The following is a 12,155-nucleotide window of genomic DNA, read 5'->3' as shown; positions in this document are numbered from 1 at the left end:
GTTTCTAGAAAAATACCATCTTCCAAAACTGAATCAGAAAGAATCAGAAAACCTGAATAGGCTGATAACAACTGATGAAATTGAAGCAGTAATAAAAAAATAAAAAAAGAACACTCCCAGCAAACAAAAGGTGAGGTACAAAGAGCTTCACAGGGGAGTTTTACCAAACAGTCAGAGAAGAACTAACACGTAACCTCCTCAAACTATTCCAAAATATCCAAGAGGAAGGAACATTCCCAAACTCTTTTTATGAGGCCAGCACTATCCTAATTCCAAAGCCAGATAAAACTACTACAAAGAAAGAGGTCAGAATCCCTGATGAACAAGGATGCTACAATCCTCACCAAATATTAGCAAATTAGATTCAGAAATATATTGAAAAGATCATACACCATGACCGAGTGGGATTTATTCCAGGGATGCAAAGCTGGTACAATATTTGCAAATCAATAAACGTGATACATCACATAAACAAGTTAAAAGATAAAAATCACATGATCATATTAAGAGATGCAGAAAAAGCATTTGACAAAATCCAACACCCATTTTTTATTTTTTAAAAAGCCTTTCAGCAAAGTGGGAATAGAGGGATCACACTTTAACAAAATAAAGGCCACATATGACAAACCTACAGCCAACATTGTACTCAGTGGGCAAAAACTAAAATCATTTCCCCTACAAACAGGAACAAGACAGGGATGTCCGCTTTCACCACTCTTATTCAACACTAGAGGCCCGGTGCACGAAATTCGTGCACAGGGGTGTGTGTCCCTCAGCCCAGCCTGCACCCTCTCCAATCTGGGACCCCTCAAGGGATGTCCGACTGCCCTTTTAGGCCCGACCCCAGTAGGATCAGGCCTAAATGGGCAGTCGGACATCCCTCTCACAATCCAGGACTGCTGGCTCCCAACTGCTCGCCTGCCTGCCTTCCTGATTGCCCCTAACTGATCCTGCCTGCCAGCCTGATCACCCCCTAACCACTCCCCTGCCAGCCTGATTGATGCCTAACTGCTCCCCTGCCAGCCTGTTTTGCCCCCAACTTGCCTCCTCTGCTGGCCTGGTCATCCCTAACTGTCCTCCCCTGCAGGCTTGATCACCCACAACTGCCCTCCCTTGCAGACCTGGTCCCTCCCAACTGCCCTCCCCTGCTGGCCATCTTGTGTCCACATGGGGGCAGCCATCTTTGACCACATAGGGGCAGCCATCTTGTGTGTTGGAGTGATGGTCAATTTGCATATTAATATTTTATTAGATAGGATAGTATTGGAAGTCCTAGCCACAGCCATCAGACAAGAAGAAAACATAAAAGGTATCCATATTGGAAAGAAGGAAGTAAAACTCTCATTATTCACAGATGACATCATGTGGTACATAGAAAACCCTAAAGACTCCACCAAAAACTAATAGGTTTAATAAATGAATTTGACAACATAGCAGGATACAAAATTAACATCCAGAAATCGATGGCATTTTTATACACCAATAATGAACTCTCAGAAAGAAAAACTAAAAAAATAAAAATTAAAAATAAAAAGATCTTTTACCACTGCAAAAAAAAATTAAAAAAATTAAGATACTTAGAAATAAACTTAACCAAGAAGGCAAAAGACTTGTACTTGAAAAACTACAGGACATTGATAAGATATAAATAAGTGGAAGAATGTATCATGATCATAGATTGGTAGGATTAACATCATTAAAGTGTCCATACTACGCAAAGCAATCTGTAACGTCATTACAATCCCTATTGAAATGCTAATAGCATATTTCACAGATCTAGAACAAATACTCGAAAGTTTATATGGAACCAAAAAAGACCCCAAATAGTTGCAGCAATCTTGAGAAAGAAGAAAAAAGTTTGAGGGATTACAATACCAGATATCTACAAAGCCACTGTAATAAAAACAGCCTGGTACTGGCACAAGAACAGGCATATAGATCAATGAAACAGAACGGAGATCCCAGAAATTGACCCAAGCCATTACACTCAATTAATATTTGACAAAGGAGGCAAGAGCATACAATGGAGTAAAGACAGTCTCCTCAATAAATGGTGTTGGGACAATTGGACAGGTACATGCAAACAAATGAAACTAGACCACCAGCTTACATTTTACACAAAAATAAACTCAAAATGGATAAAGGACTTAAATGTAAGACGTGAAACCACAAAAATTCTCAGAGAAACCATAGTCAGCAAAATCTCAGATATCTCTCATAGCAATATTTTTGCAGACAAACAATCCAATTAAAAAATGGTCAAAGGACCTAAATAGACACTTCTCCAAAGTAGACATGCAGATGGCCAAGAGACATATGAAAAAATGCTCGAAGTCACTGATCATCAGAGAGATGCAAATTAAAACGACAATGAGGTATCACCTCATACCTGTCAGAATGACTACCATCAACAAATCAACAAATGACAAGTGTTAGTGAGAATGTGGAGATAGGGGATTTGTGCACTCCTGTTGGGAATGCAGACTGGTGCAGCCACTGTGGAAAACAGTATGGAGTTTCCTCAAAAAATTAAATATGGAACTGCCATTAGATCCAGTGATTCCACTTGTAGGAATATATCCTAAGAAACTCGAAACACCAGTCAGAAAGAATATATGCACCCCTATGTTCACAGCAGCACAATTTACAATAGCTAAGATCTGGAAACAGCCCAAGTGCCCATCAGTAGATGAGTGGATAAAAAAGCTGTGGTACATTTGCACCATGGAATACTATGCAGCAGTAAAAAAGAAGGATCTCTTACCCTTTGAGACAGCATGGAGGGACCTGGAGAATATTGTGCTAAGGGAAATAAGCCAGTCAGAGAAAGACAAGTATCACATGATCTCACTCATATGTGGAATCCAATGAACAAAATAAACTGAAGAACATAACAGATCCAGAGACATTGAAGCATGGAACAGACTGATGAGTCTCAGAAGGACTGTGGCGTTGCTGGTTTGGGTGCTGAGAGATTAACCAAAGAACTTATATGCATCTATGCATAACCCATGGACACTTCTAGTAGTATGGTGAAGGCTGGGGGTGGGGGGGGTGGCTGCTGTGGGGTGGAGCGGGTCAATGGGGAAAAAAGGGGGACATCTCTAATACTTTCAACAATAAAAACTTTTTTTACAAAAAAAAAAGAAAGCAAAGCCAGTTACTTGTGCCCATTTTCTCATTTGTAAAATAAGGATAATAACAGTTCCTATCTCTTAAAGTTGTGGGAGGCTTTTTAGTCAACTTTGTTACAAAAACAAATAACACCAAAAATCTCAGTGACTACAACCAGAGCATTTATTTGTCAAGTGACATGGGACTACAGGTGGCTGCAGGTGGGCATATGTATCTCCGCTCCACGTGTCGTCTCTCAGGTCCGACTGAAGGAGCAGCCCCCACTTGGCCCACAGTATTCTCAAGGCAGAGGCAAGAACAGTGGAGGCAGAAACAATGCTTTGAAGCCTCTTCTGGACATGATATACTTCATGTCCACTCACTCACTCGCAGTTGGCCAATGCTATTCACACCTAAAATCAACATTAGTGGGATGGGTGTCATTCCCTAGGAGGCACTGAAAGTCACACAGCAATAGGCAGGGATGTAAAATACAAAAAGGGCCAGTAAGTGCTTGGAAACAATCATATCACAGGAATACGGAATGAGATGCTTCAAACAGTGCCTGGCACATGGTAAGCGTTCAGTAAGAATTGACTATAATTATACTAATAAGTAGAAGGCATAAAACCCTGCTTGTTTTCTCTCCCTCTCTTTCTCCTTTTTCTTTTAATCTTCCTCCTCCTCCCCACCCCATATCCTTTTCTGTTTCTTGCCCCTCTCCATCCTTACCTCCTACTCTGTCCATTCTTGGCTACCTACACACCTTTGTTTCATGGCTTTCATCTCTCTCTCTCTCTCCTTTTTAAAATTCATTTTTCTTTATCTAAATCTCTACTTCTCTAATCTACACATCTCTGGGCCTTCTGTAGTTGGCCAAATTGTTTTCAGGTAAGCTAAAAGAGGTAATTCACCTTTATGTGGGACATGGAAGTAGTTGGTCTTAATTAATGACTGTCTTACTAATAACATGTTTTTAAATAAATGTTATCTTATTTTAATGTACATAGAGCAAACAGTCCCAGCAGGTCAAGCGGAGTATGGCTATGAAACAGCTGTGTTGTTACAGCTCAATTATGAAGCAGCATGGCTGTAAGGCAGCCCTGGAGTGAGGCAGCCCCAGGGTGAGAGGGCCGTGGGGCTGGACAGCTCTGCTCTACCCCACTCTGCTGCTCCAGCGAGACTTCTCCAGTGTTTCAGCACCAGTAGAGGGAACACAACCTTCAGTCTCTAGTGGAAAGGGGCAGGGTACTGTCTCAGCCAGAGGGGAGCTGGCTTATATACACAGCCTGGTCCCTGATTGGTCATCCTCATGCAAATGAGGACTCCAAATACTTGCAGTTTGATTGGTCCAAAAGGCACTGTCCTGAGTGGTCAAAATGGAGCTGCTCTGATTGATCAGTGAAGATGTTGGTGATATAGCTGCTCAGCTCTGACTGGATGGGGAAAGCCTCAGTCCTATTGGCTGGAATTCCAGGAATTCCTTTATAAAGGAGATCAGGAACACAGTGCAGGCAGGTAGTTCAGGGCAGGCTTCTCCCTGCCATGTGGCTTGTATGAAAGGCCCCTATTTAGAAAGGGCTGCTAGGCTCTACTTTTAAATTTGAATCCAGTTAGCCAACTGGGCCCTTCTTGGTAGGTAACTTCTTTCTCAAGGTCCACACAACTTTTCCTATACTATCTCTGGCCATTGCTCCCTACCACCACCCCCTTCAACTACCAGCATCAACTTCTAATAATGATTTAATAATACTAGTAAAAGTAATAGCAACACCTCATATTTTTGTATTATACACTGTGCTAAATCCCTTACATTTATATCATTTAATCTTTACAACAGTCTAGCTACTATCCAGATTATTGAGTTGGCATTCCTTGTCCAGGCCTTAGCCCACCTGGAGCTACTCTGGCCTCTACCATCAATGCACTGTGTTACCTCAGGAAAGTCTCCCTCCCTCAGCCTTATTTTACTTATCTGTAAGACAGACATAACAATCCCTGCATCAAGTAGTAGAGATGAATGACCTGAGAATAGATGTAAACGCACTTGTAAAGAATGAGGTATCTTACAAATTCATTCATTCAACAAACACTTGCTGAGTGCCTGTACCTGCTGAGCCCTGTTCTTAGCAATGCAGACACAACAAAGAGCAAGAAACAGACCCGGACAGCTGTGTGCGCCACTGTGAGGCCATGGGCTTTTGTTCTAATGACATCGGAAACCTATGGAGGTTTTGAACCAAAGTAGTGTCATGGTCTGACTTGGATGCTAAGAGGATCTTTTTGGGGCTGTGAGCAGACTTTGGGGAGACCAGTGAGGAAGCCAAAGCAATAATCCAGACAGGAGATGAGAGTGGCTTGCTAGAGGTTATAGCAGTGGGGGTGAAAGAGGTTCATTTCCGGATATATTCTGAGGATAAAGCCAATATAATTTCAATGGATTGGATTTGGTTTTGCATGAAAAAGAGTCAACAATGACATCAAGAGTTTGGACCTGAGCACCTGGAAAGATGGAGTTGCCATCAGTTGCTGGGATGACGACAGTTGAAGGAATAGGTTAGGACAGTGAATGTCATAAATTCAGCCAAGTTTGCAATGTCCGTCACACAAGCAAGTAGTGCTGAGTACTCAAGTGGGTAGACAAGTCTGGAGTTCAGTAATATTTGCATCGCAGGGGGGCCTGGAGTTCACAGTCCAGGAGTCTTCAGCACCTATGGATGTATCTGAAGCCACTGGACCGGAGGAGTTGGCCGGGGAAAGAGGGTACCCAGAGGAGAGGTCGGAGGGCCCAGCGCAGGCCGGCTTGGCTGAGGAGGAGGATCGGCAGGAGAGAACCAGGGGAGACCGTTACTAAGGAGAAATTAGGGGGTGTTGAAAATGGGGAGACTTCCATGGGAAAAGCCCGCCCCAGTCCTTGGCCGTCCACTTTCACGGTGCACACTGGAGCAAACTTCTTCTACGCCTTGGTCTCCTTACGGGTGAGATGAGCATGACCATTCCGGCCCTGCGGGGCGTTTTGGTGAGAATGAAACAAGGTGACTCGTGAAAAAGATCGGGGGCAGTTGGGCTCCCGAAAGCACCCCTTACAATCAGTCAATGCGCGAGATGTGCAGAAAAACATCTGCAGCTGGGGGGCTGGGTTATGGCCCCTAAGCCCTGACGCGAAGCACCGGGCTGCAGGTCGCTCCTCCGCCACAAGGGGCGGGGGCGGGACGCCTTCGGAGGAGCGGGAGGAGGAACCCACTGGGAGAAGGGGGCCGCGACCATAGAGTCGCTCCGCCGCGTTCCTAGAGTGGCAGCGGCGGCGGGGCCTGTACTTCCGGTGTCGGGAGGGCGCCGAGCTGGGGAGCCGGGGCGGTGGGCTCGGTGAGCGGGGCGGCAGGGGGTCGGCCGGGGTCCGAGAGGCGCAGTGAGCGGGGCGGCAGGGGGTCGGCCGGGGTCCGGGAGTCGCGGTGAGTGGGGCCCCGGGGGTGCGGGAAGCGGAGCCCGGCGGGGTGAGTGGGCGCGGGGAATGAGGGCCCGGGGGACGCGGGGAGCGGGCGGCAGGCCTGGGCGGGGGCGGTGGGGGTGGGGGGGTCGCGCGGGGGGCGTGGGCCTGGGCAAGCCGGGGATGGCGGCCTCGGTCTTGGCCTCCGCTCCCCGCGCCGCTGGAGGACGCCGGGCTGGGGGCGGAGGAGGGGGCGGGCGGCGGCCTAAGGGGCCTGCAGTGGGGCCGGAGGCGGGCGGCCGGGCTGCTCCCTGTGCCTCAGTGGCGCCGCGTGTGGGGAACTGATGTCCGGTAGCACAGGGCTGTTCTGAGGGACTTGGCGACATTTTCTCTGTAAACCTAGCCGCTGTTGGTGTAGCTGCTTTATTGTCCTCCCAGTTTCATGTACGAAAACAGGCACGTTCCTGTTAGGCGTGTCCCCAGACCAGCGGACACAGCCACTGCCACCCAGGCTCACCCAGTGCCCGCACCTGAGGGCAGTGCGGCCGACCTGCCCGAGGTGAAAGCTGTGGCTGCCCGGACATCACTCTGCCACCGCGGTGCACGCTGGGCCCGGCTGGCGGCGGTGATCGCCTGGAGCTGCTGAGAGAATTGAATGAGATGGCACGTGTCTGGCATGCAGGCCGCCTATAGTATGATTTCCTCATCTCCAGTGTTTTAGGTGGATTAGGTAGTCTCTTGAGTTTCCTGCCAGGTCTCACTTCCATAGTATTAAAAAGTAAATGTGTGTTTTTTCAGTGTATAATTACTATTAAAGCTATTTTTTGAACTCCAGTACCATGGACCTAACAAATGTCTCCTTGTAAGATGTTCTATAAATATTTACTACAGTTAAAGACTGAGTAGCCGTATTGCTGTAATTTTGTTTTGAATGCAGTTTGCTCTTTCTGATACCATAATTGCAGCGGATATAATTATTGAATATCCAGATAAATTCCCCAGCGCTACCAAGCCTGAACTCTCAGTTATACGGTAAGATGAAGGAACGGGCCCTAACCGGTTTGGCTCAGTGGATAGAGCGTCGGCCTGCGGACTCAAAGGTTCCCAGGTTCGATTCAGGTCAAGGGCATGTACCTTGGTTGCGGGGATGTTTCTAGCTCTATCCCTCTCCTTTCCTCTCTGTAAAAAATAAATAAAATACATATTTTTAAAAAAGATGAAGGAATGGCAGAACAATGATGTCATTTGTGTTTTCATTATTTGCTTTAGAAGCCTGTTTACAGAGACCCAGCGCAATTTTTTAAAGTCTATTTCCTGACATCTGATGTGAAAAATAGTTCCAATAATTGTATTATTTTTGAAGCCTAGCTTCACGTACATTTTCACCTATTTGGAGTTTGTGGCTTGTTTATGCCCTTTTTAAAAAATAACTTTATATGTAAACAAATAGATTTGTTTGAAATTTTGAGGTTATTTGGCATTTGGGTATTTTTTCAAATTCCAACCCTATTTTTATATGTAAACTTTCTCCTCTGCACCCTTTTTCCTACTGTTTCTTTCGCTATCCTGTAAAAGTTCTTTAAAAACATTTCTCTTTCAAAACACAATCCTCAAGTTTTCAAAGAATTGTCCTCTTTGATCATTCAAATATAGAAAAAAATAAAGCATCTCTTTATGGGCATTTTTCTCATCCAGCATTTGTTAAATTAACTCACAGAAACTTGCTCCTTAAAGAGTAGTTCCTACTTTCAAAACAGTTTATGCTAAAAGCTAGAGCAAAGTTGTTATCTATAGCTGTGAAAGTAGAATGGCTAAATGAATAAGGACAAATACAGGTGTCCCAAAATGTGTATACACACTCTTTAAATAAATACAAAGGCAGTGTTTATTAAAATACATTTCATTTTCAAAATTGAGCTATCAGCTGTTAAAGTGTGTATACATTTTTTGAGGCACTCTAGTTAATAAAAGCATGATTTGTCATCTTTTTCTAATTTGAAATCCTTAATTAGATAGCTACCAGTGAGAAGTTTAACATGGGAGTAAATATTGAAACAATATTTATTTGCTAATATTTATTAAGTTTAAACTCTGGAATTACCGTATTTTCCGGCATATAAGATGACTGGGCGTATAAGACAACCCCCAACTTTTACAGTTAAAATACAGAGTTTGGGATATACCCGCCCTATAAGATGACACTTGGCGTATAAGACGACCCCCGACTTTTGAGAAGATTTTCCTGGGTTAAAAAGTCGTCTTATATGCCGGAAAATACGGTATTAGAATTACAAGTATTTTTTGCAGAATTGCTTTTGTTTTCATATGTATTGAATACTTTTTAAATTTAAAAATGGAAGCAATTTTGATGGATCTAAAGAGGTATAAAGTTGAATGATTAACAAATCATCTGTAATTTATTTTTGTTTTTTCTTCTACACCCAGAAAATTCTGAGCTCTGTAGCTCTAGGAAGAGAAGCATTAGTTCAGAAGAAGCAAGTGGACTCTGTTAAGAATACATTTGACTCTCACAATGCGGTTAGGAAAACTGAAGGGAGGTATTTCTCGGAGCGCAAGCCAAGGAAAGACCTCTGAGAACCAGCGCAAAAGAGGCTGGCAGCGTCAGAAATGGGGAATGACTATTCGGTTTGACTCAAGCTTGAGTAGACGGAGAAGAGGCTTGGATGAGAAGCCCTATAAATGTAAAGAATGTGAAAAAAGTTTCAGTCAGAGCTCAACCCTTTTTCAACACCAGAAGATCCATACTGGAAAGAAATCCCATAAATGTGCTGATTGTGGGAAAAGTTTCTTTCAGAGTTCTAATCTCATACAGCATCGACGGATCCATACTGGGGAAAAGCCCTATAAATGTGATGAGTGTGGAGAAAGGTTTAAACAGAGCTCAAATCTCATTCAGCACCAGAGAATTCATACCGGAGAAAAACCCTATCAGTGCGATCAATGCGGCCGATGTTTCAGCCAGAGCTCCCACCTTATTCAGCATCAGAGAACCCACACGGGGGAGAAGCCCTACCAGTGCAGTGAATGTGGCAAATGCTTCAGCCAGAGCTCTCACCTCAGGCAGCACATGAAGGTGCACAAAGAGAAGTCGCGCAAAACTCCAGGCAAAAACATTAAGGCAAAAACTCACTTAGTATCTTGGAAAACTGGCACAAAAAGGAAGTCGGTGGCTCGCCTCCGCTAAGGGAAAAAGAAAAAGGAAAAGCTCTCTTAGAACTAGAGATACTTTACAATAGAGCACGTAAACACTGTTCTTTCCTAGCATGGAGACATTGAAACACAGGGGTTTAATGCCATCAGGCCAGGCAGGTGGAAAGAAATGACCTGAGTCCCACTGTTCTTGTTTCTCTTTTATGTAACCTGGAGTACAGAGAACTGAAAACATTTTTTGCAAGAATATAAACTTCTTGACCTTATTTGAAAGTGTTTCCTGCATAATTTTGACAAGAACAATCATGTTTTAATGACGTATAAAAATGTAGGAATTTCAGTAACCAGTTTTAAGACTTTCTGTTGAAGGAATAATTAAAAAGGAAAAGAAGTTAATTCCATTGGTTTTGGAGTTCTGTAACATGAAGTTTTATGTTTGTAAAGTCTTATGTTAATCATCAGTTTGTAAGTATGACTCAAGATTCACTATATTAAAATATATTGATTGTTCACTGATTCTTAAGGCCTATCACTATTTTATTTTCTTTCCTTATGGACAGCTGTTAAATCAGTAGAATTTTCCTGTTTTTCACCAAATTCTTATTAAAAGATACTCTAAAAGTCAAAGTGAAAACTGAATTAAACCACAAGTTCTTTGTGATGGTGTTACACTGTGTCAGTTGTTTTCCAGAAGTTAGAATGGATTTATCCATCTCTATGCCTTTGACTTTTGAAGTTCTCTTATGTTCTGACAAACCGAAATAGCATTTTAGACCTACATGAATAAATAATTAAAACATGTAACCAAAACAATCTCAACTTGCTAATTAAAAATCTACAATGCACACACCTCCCTGCCTTCCCCTTGGAGAACTTTAAGTAATAGTAAATTACCTAAAGCAAAAATTACTTAATCCAAATGTAGCTCAATGTAGATTTTGAAATCTAAGTTAAACTTTTCTGAGTGAAATTAATTATTTACAGTCTAGCAAACAGCTACCATCAGAACAGTACTGTGTCCCACATTCTGTTCAGCAGCCTTCAGCTCAAATTTTAATTCTATTAAATGTTAACATTCTGATTTTTTTTGTATCTTTTATAATCATGTCTGTTTCTGGTGTATTAATGACAATTATTCATAAAAGTTAAAAAATGGAATATTTTGCATACTACCACCTTTTGTTTATTTTTCTCCCGGGAAATTTTAAGGATTTAAGCAACATCTAAAAGCACAGCTTTGGAAGAATCATTTGTTTTGCCTGTTTTTTATTTCCTCAAACTTGAACTTTGTCTTCCTCCTGGCCTTGTACTTAGTGTAGAGTCTTAGAAGATGGCCTTGCTGGCACTAGTTTCATCCAGCGGGATATCCACAGTGTTGTGTGACTCTGAGGTGACTGCAGGTATCTTTCACAAAAGACTTGATCTTTGCTTAGCAAGTGTCCTGTTAACCGGCCAAGTCACTTGGAAGCAGGGCCATCTTGAGGATCTACCATTACTGTGTAGCAGTTTTGTGTCTGGAGTAACTTCTGACTGGACCAACACCACTTTCTTAAATGTAATGAGTTTTGCAATTTTGACAGCAACCACAGTGTCCTGCAACAGAAAGACCTTTGTATGTTGTTAAATTTCATAGTTTACCTTTTTATCCTGAATAAACTTCTCTGTTCTCTATAAAAATAAAGCAAATACTCCAGAGTGTGATGTATTCTCAGTTTGTGGTTTGCATTTCTTAGAGCCATAAAACCGGGAGCAAATAGGTCAGTACATTTGGTAGCCTGTGGTAACCAACATGTGGCACTGCAGCCTTTTCCTCCTTTTAGGAGCACCTTAGAAGAAATTACAACTGCTTTACATTAGGTTGTGAATGGAATTGATTTGTGTTAGAAATTGACTAACAGTGGAACATGAGTCTAAGCACTGCCTCTGAATACACTCTTGTATGAAAATACGCTGCCCCTCAAAGTTCTGCTGACTTTCCACCATAACAGGTTTACCAAGCTGAATCCTTTTATTCTTCTGGCTGCTTATACAACCTCTGGATTTTTTATTTAGGGAAAGGGGAGCTCCAAGTCTTGTTTTTTGTTTTTGTTTTTTAATACTGTTGAAACTTCTGTCCTACACCAATGAATAAGATACGTTGTTTGAAACCTTTGGCTTCCATATTCTTTATTCAATCTAAGTGCAGTAGAAATAAAATGGGTAAGACAGCCTTAGCTTGAAGGAACTAAGGTTAAGTGGGTAGTCAAGTAGAGGAATTGGAATGTAAATGAGTAAAGCAAACGATACTGTGAGAGAGACACAGTGGTTCTCAATTTCAGCATGCATCAAAGTCACCTGGAAGCCTTGTTAAAACATTGATTTCTGGGCCCACTCCCAGAATGGCTTTCCAGTAGGTCTGGGCTGTAGCCAAATAATTTCTAACCAGCTCCCAGGTGATGGTGAT

The 12,155-nt window shown here is 42.7% G+C and overlaps 1 long non-coding RNA gene across 2 annotated transcripts; it reads left to right on the top strand.

Moving 5' to 3' along the window:
* Positions 1–6,433: 6,433 nt before the first annotated feature.
* Positions 6,434–10,882, top strand: LOC307112621. 2 transcript variants are annotated; one of them, XR_013814727.1, is made up of 2 exons: positions 6,434–6,480; positions 8,987–10,882. It is a non-coding gene; the product is annotated as an uncharacterized lncRNA (long non-coding RNA). The 2 variants fall into 2 exon arrangements; XR_013814728.1 differs by lacking the exon at positions 6,434–6,480 and adding an exon at positions 6,700–7,573.
* Positions 10,883–12,155: the final 1,273 nt, after the last annotated feature.

This window comes from Cnephaeus nilssonii (assembly GCF_951640355.1).
Source record: "Cnephaeus nilssonii genome assembly, chromosome: 16".
Classification (NCBI taxonomy): domain Eukaryota; kingdom Metazoa; phylum Chordata; class Mammalia; order Chiroptera; family Vespertilionidae; genus Cnephaeus; species Cnephaeus nilssonii.
This window is presented reverse-complemented; position numbering and strand designations above follow the sequence as displayed.